The sequence below is a fragment of the Notothenia rossii genome, assembly GCF_949606895.1.
Source record: "Notothenia rossii genome assembly, chromosome: 2".
Taxonomy (NCBI): Eukaryota; Metazoa; Chordata; class Actinopteri; order Perciformes; family Nototheniidae; genus Notothenia; species Notothenia rossii.
In genome coordinates, this window is record NC_136904.1 from 48,601,718 (window position 1) to 48,613,816 (window position 12,099).

The window sequence follows — 12,099 nt, forward strand, 5'->3', positions numbered from 1 at the left end:
CCAGGCTTCTGCCACCATATGGGTCGGCGGAATGGATCAGCACAATGGTACATCCCATGACCGGCCGGATATACAATTGGCTCAGGTATTAATGTTCTTATCCCACTGATTAAGTTGTAATCTGAGAATCTTTTTTTTATTTGTCTCTAACTTTTATAATGAGACCCGAAGCTGAGAGCAGCTTGAGATCACAGCTGAATTATTTTGTCCTCTTGAACTCCAGGGTTTTTATCTTCAGATTATAAATGATCTCTTTTTTGGGATAACAAACTGGGATGGTAATGCATGCTTTATAAAAATGGTTTTACTCAAATTACAATCAGACATTTGAATGTCGGTAAACTAGAATCAGAATATCCTATCTATGATACTCTCTTATCATACATAGTTATAACGAAATTTGGCTGGCATCTCTCACTGCTGTAATATAAATAGACACAAATAAATAAAAGTAGAGGTAGCAGCAATGACAATGCTCTTCAATGAGAAGGCACCAAGATTAAATTAAATGTTTTCCTTATCCCAAGATAACATAAAGTTGAGTCAACATACAACTGTGAAATACATATATCAGATCTTTGTAATTGTTTAATTGTAAAAGTGATGAACAAGAGATAATAATTTGATAGCTCGGAGTAAAAAAAGGATTCAGTTTTGAGCTTAAGATGAGACAACCACTGCAGCACTTTATGAAATGACACTTTATGACTGATGTATGTGATGATTTCTACATTATTTCTCATTCCTTTAAATTACTCTGCAGTACTTTTGAAAATTGAATGACAATCATTCTTTCACTAAACGAGTTCATAAGCAAGAACATGCAACATTGCATTACCCAGTACACTGAGACCTTACATGGTCTAATATGATAAAGAGTATTGAAGACAGAAAGTTAGCGTTACACAGCGTAAGCGTATCCAATAAAATCCATTGGATTTTTCCTTGTGGAAGATTTGATATTTGGAAAACAAGGTTTTGATACTTATATATAATCTTGTTATATGAACACCAACTTTGTAATAGTTAAAACGTAAATGCAATTTCCAGAGGTAAAAACGCTAATGTTAGCCTATAAAGGAACTACATCACCGTCAAGTGACTACACGTCAACACCACTAAGCTAAAGGCGGCTAACGTTGGGCTATAAAAGAACTACAGCACGGTCACATGACTTCACTTCAACACCGCTAAGCTAAAGGCGGCTAATGTTGGGCTATTAAGGAACTACAGCACGGTCCAACCCAGTCCCACAGCATTTCGTGTTATAGTCACAAAGTGTAATCTATTGATTCGTGTTCACCAACACGATGTTCCCATTTTTTTCGTGTCACACAGAACGATTTTAAAAGCAATGTATTTCTATTGGTAGTACGTTTCGTGCCTGCACCACGTCTTTTTGTCCGGTCGGGTCTTGGAAGACCGGAAGCTGTGTGGTTCATAAAAACATTTTCCTACTCAATATCAAGCCACGATTATTGTTTTTATTTTAAATTGTATAATGTCTGACTTTTTTTGCCATCCGTGAGGATAAGAAATGGGGCTCAGCATACTGAAATCTGCATTTTAAAAATATTTTTTTCCTTCTAATTTGTTATTCTTTTCTAAATAACACACTGTTATTTACTATTACTATTTACTATATTTACTATTAGTAAATAATGATGTTCAAAATAAAATAGTCCCTCTGTTGCCGTCTACACAAAACATAGTACGAGGTGGTTGCTATGCAACAACACTAACAGCTAGCGAACATATTAGACAGAGAGCGTTGATCCATTATTTGGCTGTTTATTTACATTAATGTGTATGTTGCTGTTTATTATGCACCCACTGAAAAACTGTCCAGCATCAGTAGCATGGCTTACGTGGTCACTTGTATAGGTTGAGGTTGTTCTAGGCTGTTGCTTGGCGTGGCCAGAATATTGCTCCACTTTCTCCGGTCCCCGAGATTCGGCTTCCTGTAGCTCTGGAGAGAACTTTCGCACCTGTGGACACTAACGGTGATAATTTCTCTGCTTTGTTTCAAGATCTGCATCAGAAAGCTTTTGATGGTGGTACTTTTCCAGTTCGTCTACCTGCTCTTCACGTAGCTCTGCATGTCGTCGTTTAGGTGCTTTTTTTTTCTGGAGATAGGCACTCCTCAATCCACTCCTCCATAGTAAGACCCCCCCGGAGGTCGAAGTTACTCTTAAATGTTTCCATCTTATGCTTTGTAATTCTGTTTCGTAACGGAATAAATGTAAATATATTTATAAAACTGACAAGTCAAAACAAGCAATCTGATTGGCCGATAGTGTTTTTGCGGACCTCTTTGATTACAGATTTGAATACATCGTTGCTTGCTTTAAAAGTAGCACAATTCATTATGTCAAACCTTGGAAAGTATCTAGATATGCCTGCCCTAATGCTAAAGGAACTGCACACTGAATATGATTTGCCATTTGATGTCTATGTCTGGACCGCTGCGTAAAAAGGAGGGTTTCTGCCCCATTACTTCTCCGCTGCTTTCTTGTTCCAGTATGAAAAGCAAACCCAACGGTATACTGCTTTTCTCAGACGCGGAGGGATACTGAATTGTTGTGAAAAGTAACTTACAATTCTACCCGTGGTATAAACTCAGTATATCACGGCTAAGAACCAATGAGGTTGCTTGATTTGACTTGTCCGTTTTATAACAGCAATTAAACAACATCTTCAACTTCTTTTCACACAACACGTCTCCTTGCAGTATCAATACTAATTCGACTGACTTTTATATTTGATCCAATTGGTAGATAGGCTATATTTACACCATAACGGTGCACAGCTGATAGAAAGGGACCTTTAGTTTTTAAAGATATTACTGAATTTCTTTGATTTGGGGTGATGGGAGACACATCTATGGAATCAGAATTCCAATAGTTAACCGTTAAATGACGGATATACCTTTTTGTCTTTGATGTTTTACAAATCAGATATTAATGTGTAGTACTAAAACATGTGAAATAAGATAGCAATATCCTGTAAAATTATGTGAAAATATGAATAAAACTACACATCTTCAGATGTTATAAATACACAAGTGTCCTACACTAATAATTCAAAGTTATTATGGCATTGTATGCTGTGTATACCTTATTTGTAACATCTTCAGAAATTACCTTTCCAACTCCTCATTAGTTGTCTGTCTTTGACTGTTACAGGTGTATACAGGTTCATGGTACAATGCATAAGCCTCAAATAGTCCATATTTTGCTTGGTTATGATAATTACATAAGTGTAGAACTTGAAAAGTAATGGTAAAAGGAATAGTTGTATTGTTGAGGTTGAGCCTCCAAAGTGTTCAGTGGAAAGTAACCCTGGGCTAAGGCTGTTTGGAGGAAATAGCAAAATGTAAACTTGGTCGTGGGAACACAAAACATTGTTGGAGAGGTTTCAATCTGGAGAGTAACATCATGTCAGTTTGAAGATTATAAACAGGTTGTGCTCTCAACTGTTAACTTTTGAACATTGGCTTCAGTGAATATTTAAGTGCGTGTCATTCTGTTACAGAAGGGACTACATACATGGGACCAATTGTTATAAAGACCACTGTAAAATAGGGAGAAAAATGAGGTTCAGTCATTTAACGGTCAGGCCCTGTGGACCAACGTAGCTATTACACGTTTTTTTGTGAGACTGGGTTGGGAGCGACAGAGCTGGTCTAGGTTTCTTTCTCTGATAAATAAGATGAGAGGCATTGTGTTGAACCTGATGAGTTCAGAAGGGTTTCTGAAGATGTTACAAATAAGGTACACACAGCATACAATGCCATAATAACTTCTTTTTTTTATTATTTTATTCAAAGAAAATCAGTAATATCTTTAAAAACGACAAGTCCCTTTCTATCGGCTGTGCACCGTTATGGTGTAAGTATAGCCTATCTACCAATTTTTGTATTGTACGGAGCCCCTAAAGGGCAAAGAGCTGTGCCTTTTAAGAAACGCCTTCACTGTGTTTACTTTCATTAGAACAGCTTAAGAGCGACCGCAGGCTGCTACACACACACATCGAACTGCCCGATTATTCCCCCTATTACTCGTTTTATGAAGGAGATGTCCGGTCGCTAAGGCGCATGATGTGTGTGTGTGTTTGGTGTGTTTGTGTGTGTCCGACAACAGCATTTGTTTTCAAATTACCATGAACAGTCATTTACACACATCTGGCCAACTCCATATGTATATGTGGGTGTTCCCAAATGAAATAAATTAGTTGACTAAGCCCAGAGGCTTTTTAGTGGGCGCGTCACTGGGATGCCAGGGGTGGTTCTCACGGGAGGAGGAGGAAGCGTATTTGTGGTGAATGCGGGTATACAGCGGGATATTTAAGTTTCCTCAGCATGTCTATATATGTTAAAATGCAACGGGGGAAGTAACTGAAAGTAACCGTACGTGGATATTGCATCGACCAACCTCGAAGCACGTCTCCCTGGAGAGGACGTGCACAGTGAGAGAGATTCTCTCCAACACAGGGAGAGATCGCTCCTTTGTGCCACGCCGATCATCGTGTTTTCCTTTTTTGTGGATTATAGCCTGAAAAGGCCTACAAACATTTCTGTTTTTGCCGCCGACGGGCGAGGGAGCAACAGCCTTTTTTTTGTATCAATTAACTAATATAGAACGATACATTTGACAATTTTAAGCTTGGCCTACCATTTTATTGGAGCGATGAGGAACAGGTGGGGCTTGAAAAGGCCCACCTGTTCAAAGTGGGGAATGACAGAAAAAGTTTGAGAACCACTGGTATAGGCTATTGCGCCAATGTCTCCAAATCATGGAAGAGAACCGAGTAGAACTCTTCCCAGGGTTAATTAAAATCGAGATAACATGATTGTCCGAGTCTTCTAGGCGACACATGAATTTGTACATTAACTTTCTTAAAAAGGGCTTGACAAGTAGGTACCCCCAAGTTAACAAACAGCTGGCTGGCACTGTGCCATCTTGGTACCCTCAGCAGCAACCGCAACTTTTAGTTTGTGTATGCTTCTAGCCTTGTAGTTACTCCACAGGTGAGCCGTGTACAATGGTGTACAGAAAGCTTTAAAAAGTGATACCTTGACATCTAAAGAGCACTTGTGAAATTTCCGCATTAATATGTTTGCCTGGGCATACAGTTTGCAGCGTTGTGTATGGATGTCTTTGTCATCTGTGAGATCATCAGAAATATAATGACCAAGGTACTTAATCTCACTGCACACAAGAAGAATGTTGCTACTGAGAATAAAATTAGGAAATACAGCCTCTTTATCCTCTTTACTTCGCACCATCATGATGCAACTCTTCTTGGCGTTATACTTAATATTAAAATCAATGCCATACTGGGAACAAGTCCTCAGAAGCTGTTGTAAGCCAGCACTGCATGGGGAGAAGATGATTAAATCATCAGCATACATAAGGTGGTTGACAACAGTAGCACCGATGACACATCCAGTTTTACACAAGTTCAGTTTCCTAGACAGATCATCCATGTACAGATTAAACAAAGGAGATAAAATCCCACCTTGCTTGACCCCATTACCAACATAAAAATGTTCAGACACAGTATTGCCCCACTTCACCTGCATAGTCTGATGTGCATACCAGAAGGCTAAGATCCTTATTATGTACTTGGGTACCCCTCTCTGGCACATTTTGTCAAATAATTTGAAATGATTCAGTCTATCAAATGCCTTGGAAGCATCAAGAAAACACAGAAACATGGTGGAATTATGGCTTCTATATTTGTGCTATAATGTCTTTTAAAGCAAAAATACACATATCTGTGCCGTGTTTTCTTTTCAAACCAAACTGGTTGTCAGCTGTGGTAATATACCTTTCCAGCCTATCCAACAGAATGTTCTCCAGCACTTTGGAGAGGATGCTAGCTAAAGCAATGGGTCTGTAATGATCAATGCCATTAATCTTCCCAGCTTTTTCCTTGATGACTGGCACAAGTAGCACAGATAACATGGGATTTGGTAAGACACCATGATTAAGGAAACCAGTAAGACACAGAGCAAGAAGAGGAGCAAGCTTAAGACTGGCATGTTTTAAGTGTTCAGCTGAGATGAGATCCGGGCCACAAGCTTTGTTATTTTCTAGATTCATTATAGCGTTGTAGACTTCCTCTGATCTAACCGTAACATTTTCAGTGGAGTCAACCTTTTCAACCACAAATGAATCACTCTTAAAACAGTTGAACAAATCATGATAGTGTTGTCGTCACAGTTCAGTGATGTTGTCTGACCCACACACTCCTTCAATGGAAGACGGTAAGGGAGTCTTACAGCTGTTTATGACTTTGACCTCTTTCCAGAAATCATAGCAACTATTGTTGCGCAGCTTTCTGGCAAGTGAGTCAGCCCTCATTGTGTCCTCATTTTTTTTTATGAATCGGACAGCATAATTATATTTGGCATTAGTGGACTGTTTATGTTCAAACAAAGATCCCTGTCTCGGCCTTCCTGATTCGGCCCACAATTTAAAAGCATCTCTAGCAGCATTGCTTCTCTTGGAATTACAACCCAGTCTAATGATTAGTCAGTGAGTGAGGTATAGTGATTAATATCCTTCTCACTTAACTTTGACCAATCCAGCCTCCCTGTGTACGTTTTATTGTCATTAACAGATAGCACCGGAATATTTTCAACATTTATAATCAATACAAAAGGAATATGATTTGTAGTGGCCAACTCATAACAAATGTCAATGTTGTCCAGAGAAGCGTGTGCATCAGCTGTGCATATACAGTGATCTAGCCATGACACAGTATGCCATGCTTCACTAATATATGTAAAGCTTTTCTCAGGTAGAAGAGATTTACTTGACAGTATGAGATTATTATCATAACAAAAATGCAGTAAACATTTGCCAAACAGAGATGTATCATCCGAAATGTCAGCATTCAAGTCCCCCACTACATACACACAGGTTGTGGCATTATCCTAAATGAATGCGTTAACAAATGCCATTCTATTGTGATATTTATCTTCATTTTCATATGATTCATAAGGTGTGTATATATTTACGATAATAAATGACCTATTTTCATACTTGATCTCTATACCAATGGCCCAGTCGACATCCAATCTTACCACTGTAACCAAAGGATCATATTTACTGTTCCAGAGAATCGCCACACCACCAGGTATCCTGCCATGGGCAATTTTATCACGGAGATCAGTAGTTGACTCTCCAACTCCATGAAAATTAGCATGTAGTGTATTCAGCCTTTCCAGATCTTGCTTAGGTAACCATGTCTCTTGTAAGCACAGAATATCACATTCCTCCAACAGTTTATCAACAACCAGCCGCCTCGCTTTATCACCAACACTGTGCCCCCCACGTAGGCCACGCGTGTTATATGACACCAGCCGCATCCTATTGTTTATGTACTACAGTAATTTACATCAGCAGATGCATGATTCCTGTGTTGTAAAGGAGTGACCACATTGTTTGTAGTAGTGCTATCACCCGCAAGCAACCCACTAGCAGGCCGTCTTGGCTCATAATAGCGTCGGACATAGGTGCCAGCTGGCCACAGCTCTGGGTCATACATTTCTGCCACTTCCTTGCATTCGGCAGTGATGTGAAATGAGCTGAACATGCTCTCTTATTAGTTTGTCTGTTTTGCACATCCTCCTATTAATATCTAATAACAAAAATTATACAATTCAATAACGTGCTTTAACCACCAGGTGTCCCTTTCTGTCAGCTCTGCACCTTTATGGTGTAAATACAGCCTATCTACCAATTTGATCAAATATAAAAGTCAGCCGAATTAGTGTTGATACTGCAGGGAGACGTACTGTGTGAAAAGAAATGGAAGATATTGTTTAATTACTTATATATTTATGATCCACGTCACGTTTTCAGTTTTGGCAGCAGTTCTTCCTGTTTGTCTTGAAGTCTTCTCAGCAGGGCTCTATAAATAGAGAACTACGGCAGATATGTAATATTTAATGCAGCCGAACCGTGTATTGCAATGCCGTTATGTGATGACTTTCAAAGAGAAAAGCAAGCACACTCGGAATAAAATATTATTTAAAAAAAACGTTTTCAGATTTCACATCACATAAACACCAAATCCCAGCATGCATTCCGGCTAAACCATCCAATCATCGAGCTGAGGATCTTGCCTACGTCTGTTTCCGGTTTCGTTGATCACCGATGTATTTTTTTATACACACATTCCTTCACATTTACATTTTAATTTGCATTAAAGTATTTTGTGAGGCCTTCTAACATGTTTTTAAATATAACCAGTGCTTGAATTGGAATAAAAAAGGTGCCAGTACTCTAAATCAGCAACAAGTATTTGGCACAAAGTCATAGTATATCCTATAATGCTGGTGGGTTTGTCTCTTTACTGTATATTTTAGAAAGGCTCACTGTACTTAAACAAAATGACTCAGGGTGCATCTGAGATTAGAGGGGGTGCAGTGGTAGAGTGCTATTTTTATAAGTGGGAAGTGGACCTGACACCCTCTAGTCTAGGGGGGTCCGGGGGCATGCTCCCCCGGGAATATTTTTTTTTAAATATTGAAGTTAGATGCATCAATCTGGTGCACTTTGAGAGCAAAATGAAGAGATATATGGATACCTCTCAACATCCATAATGAAACAACTGTAAACAGATTTACTTTTTCTTTATGGATATAAAAGAAAGTAAAGCTTAACTCCTACTGGCTGGTTAAATGACTCCTCGTCCCTGAGGCCACTACCAGTTTTTTGTGCCATTTTGCTGGATTTATTTGTCAATAGCGTTGCTGCACAAAGTGATAGCCCTCTAGTTTAAATCTACTTCCCAAAAAGAAACATATGGAGATGGGTTACTATTTAAAAGAAATTGCAAATCTATTTGGGAACAGTGGGGCCGGGCCTCAAATCCTATGGGGGGGTCCGGGGGCATGCTCCCCCGGTAATATTTTTTTTTAAATGTTGGACTTAAATGCATCAATCTTGTGCATTTTGAGGGGGAAATAAAGAGACTACACCCATATGAAACAAAAATGTATACATTTAAATAATCATAAAATCATAAGTACATGGCCATAACCAATAACATACAATATCCAATATGAAAAAACATTGAAACTTGTTTATTTATTTGTTTTTGGTTCATTTATAGTTGTGAGTGTGTCTGGGCTCCTGAATCGGCCTCTCCTGTCTCCCTCCTCTCCCCCCTGCTCCTCTTTGAGGCAACAGCAAAGACTAGTTTTAGCTCTCAACAAGTTTATCTTACCTTTTTTCACCTAGTTAACATTTTGTTTGTATTATTCATGCATATTTTACTAATCACTACCCCCTCAAATGGAAATATGTGTTTACATAAATGGTGACCGAACCGTTTGAGACCCACTGAGATAACTTAAACTAAGTTAACTATCTAAAGACTCAGAGAGTAATTTACCTCACCAGAGCTGTAGTTTCAGCCTCTCAGTCTGACAGCAAAGGACTCTCCCTCCACCTTGTTGTTGAAAAAGCTCCTTATATCTGTTAGCGCAGCTAGCTAGCACCAGATGCTAACAACAATACACGTAACCGGTGCGCGCGCTTTCTGACTCGCTCGCGCCACACATACACCAACACACACCCTCCCGAGCTTGAATGACACACAGAGACCAATCGAGGGCATTAGTATGATCTGTATGAAAGTGGCAATGTCGGCAGGCCACGTCATGTAGACAGCCAGTCACCCTCTGTGAGGCAGAGTCAGACCCACATTTGCGCTGCGTTGCGTTTACAATATATACGTATATTGCCGGCGGTGCCGGTACTCAGTAAAATGCCGGTACCACATGGGTAAAAATCAGAAGTGCCGGTACTGCGTACCGGTGAGTACCCGCCCAATTCAAGCACTGAATATAACTACGGTTGTAGTTGAAGAGTTTGTAAATTAACATGAACCGAAGCTGTTGCCTGGCAACTCAATCGCACAACGTCACGTCCGTTCATTCCACATCCACACGCATGGACTAACATCGATTTAATACATTAATGTAGCCTTTGTTTCTGCTAAAAGAGGTGTCGACCAGCTGGGGCAACAAGAAAATCGGCGTAATGGATTGTGACTATTACAAAATAAATCATTATTATTAGGGGTGCACCGAATGGGAAATTCTTGGCCGATACCGAAAATAGGAAACAGTCGGCCGAAAACCGAATGCCGAAAGGCCGAAAATGATTAAGAGAAATATATATATATATATATATATATAATGTATACATTTTTTACCAATGTTGTACAGCTACCTGATTATGGAAAAAGACATGATTATGGCAAAACTTAACTTAAATAATAATCACTATTATGGGTCCATAAAACATTTATTCAGCACTTTTTAATGCATACAGTACATTAATTACAAGTCAAGTGCATTTTCTTTTCTCTCTAGGATAACTACAACAAAGTGCATTCAGAACAAAGCCAAGGTGCTTTAAAACTGCATAAACATCTAGGCCAGTAGGCCTACAACAAAATAGTGTAAATAAAGACTGTAACAGCCAGGCCTTCAACAACAACAAATGCACCTATAAGTTTGGTAACCTAACGTGTTGTTGTAATGACGTAATCAAAACGCGGCGACAAGCACGGCGCGCGACCATGCTCGCGGCTGGCTCACAGCCAACATGTCTGCCGCTTGGAGATATTTCAAAATATCAGAGAATGAGGCGCAGATTGCGATTTGTGTTCAGCTGACATTTCTCGAGGGGGTGTAACTGCAAAGACTTTCACCACTTCGGGATTACTCCACCACTTGAAATCAAAACACCCGGACAAATATGCGGAGTATGATCAACGTAACCCTTTTCTCTGACATTCGGTGATAGGCGAAAGGGCCTTTTTAACCATTTTCGGCCGATCATTTTCGGTGGCCGAATATTCGGTGCATCCCTAATTATTATATTAATATTGACAACAACTACCGACCGTCGGGGTGGCATTTTCTTGGCATTTCCGGTTATTTCTCCACTGGTTAACACTAGAACCGCCAGAGGTCGCTGTATACCTAAAACCGCCAACAGGTAAAATGTACCCGCTATAGATTTTCAAGGTACAATGTTATTTTATTTATCATACAGAACAGTGAGTTTTGATCGCACAGGGATGAAACTTATACCAACAGAATCTGTGGACTCTCAACTTTTCATATGGTATAGGTTGTGCAGATAGCATGAAGTTTAAAATATCGCCAAGAGTGCTGATTTAAACGCTTGGTGTTAGACTTGTGTTTTGTTTAAGTGCAAATCTCTCTATCTCTCTCTATCGATATATCTGTAATGTTCTGTTCTATGAACATATAATTGTCTCCATAAATAGACAACGCAGACTACTTCTCTCATTCCGAGTGTCCATCTTTCTTCAACCGGCACGTAACCTGCACACATGCATTACGTCCTCAACGTGAGCTCAGTCATCCAAGATCTTGTATTCTCCAAGATGTTACACTATCTATAACTATCTATCTGTCTATCTCTCTCTCTATCCATCTATCAATATATCTATCTATCTATCTATCTCTCTCAATATATCTCTCTATCTATAAGGAACCGCAGTAGACAAATGGCGTTGCTATAGCAACACTTCATGTTTACGCTGCATTTTTCTATGAGGTAAATATTACCCGCTGGCGGATATAGGTATAAATGGCATTTTTTTTGGCGATTTTTTTCAATCTGACTTCATATTGACAATTGTTAACAACAGAGGGTGCTACATAACACACTTTCAGGAAAAGTCACGGACTGGGAGACTTTAATATGTTATTGAACAAAAGTTACATACAATCAAAAAACAGCTGCGGGTAAAATTTACCCGTTGGCGGTTCTAGTGTTAACATGGGTTAACAATAACGTGTAATCAGTGGCGGCTGGTGGAAAATATGTTAGGTGGGGCTGTGGAAATGGTGACCAAACAATACTAGGGGGGTCCGGGGATTAGCTCCCCCGGTAAAAGAAATTGAGAAAATAACCCTTAAATTAGGACTTCTGGTGATGTTAGAGGGAGGGGATGGACAAATTGAGGCTGAAAAATATGAGAAGACTGATCAATACCTCCATAATCTTCAGTGTGGTTAGCTATGAATCTTCCAAAACG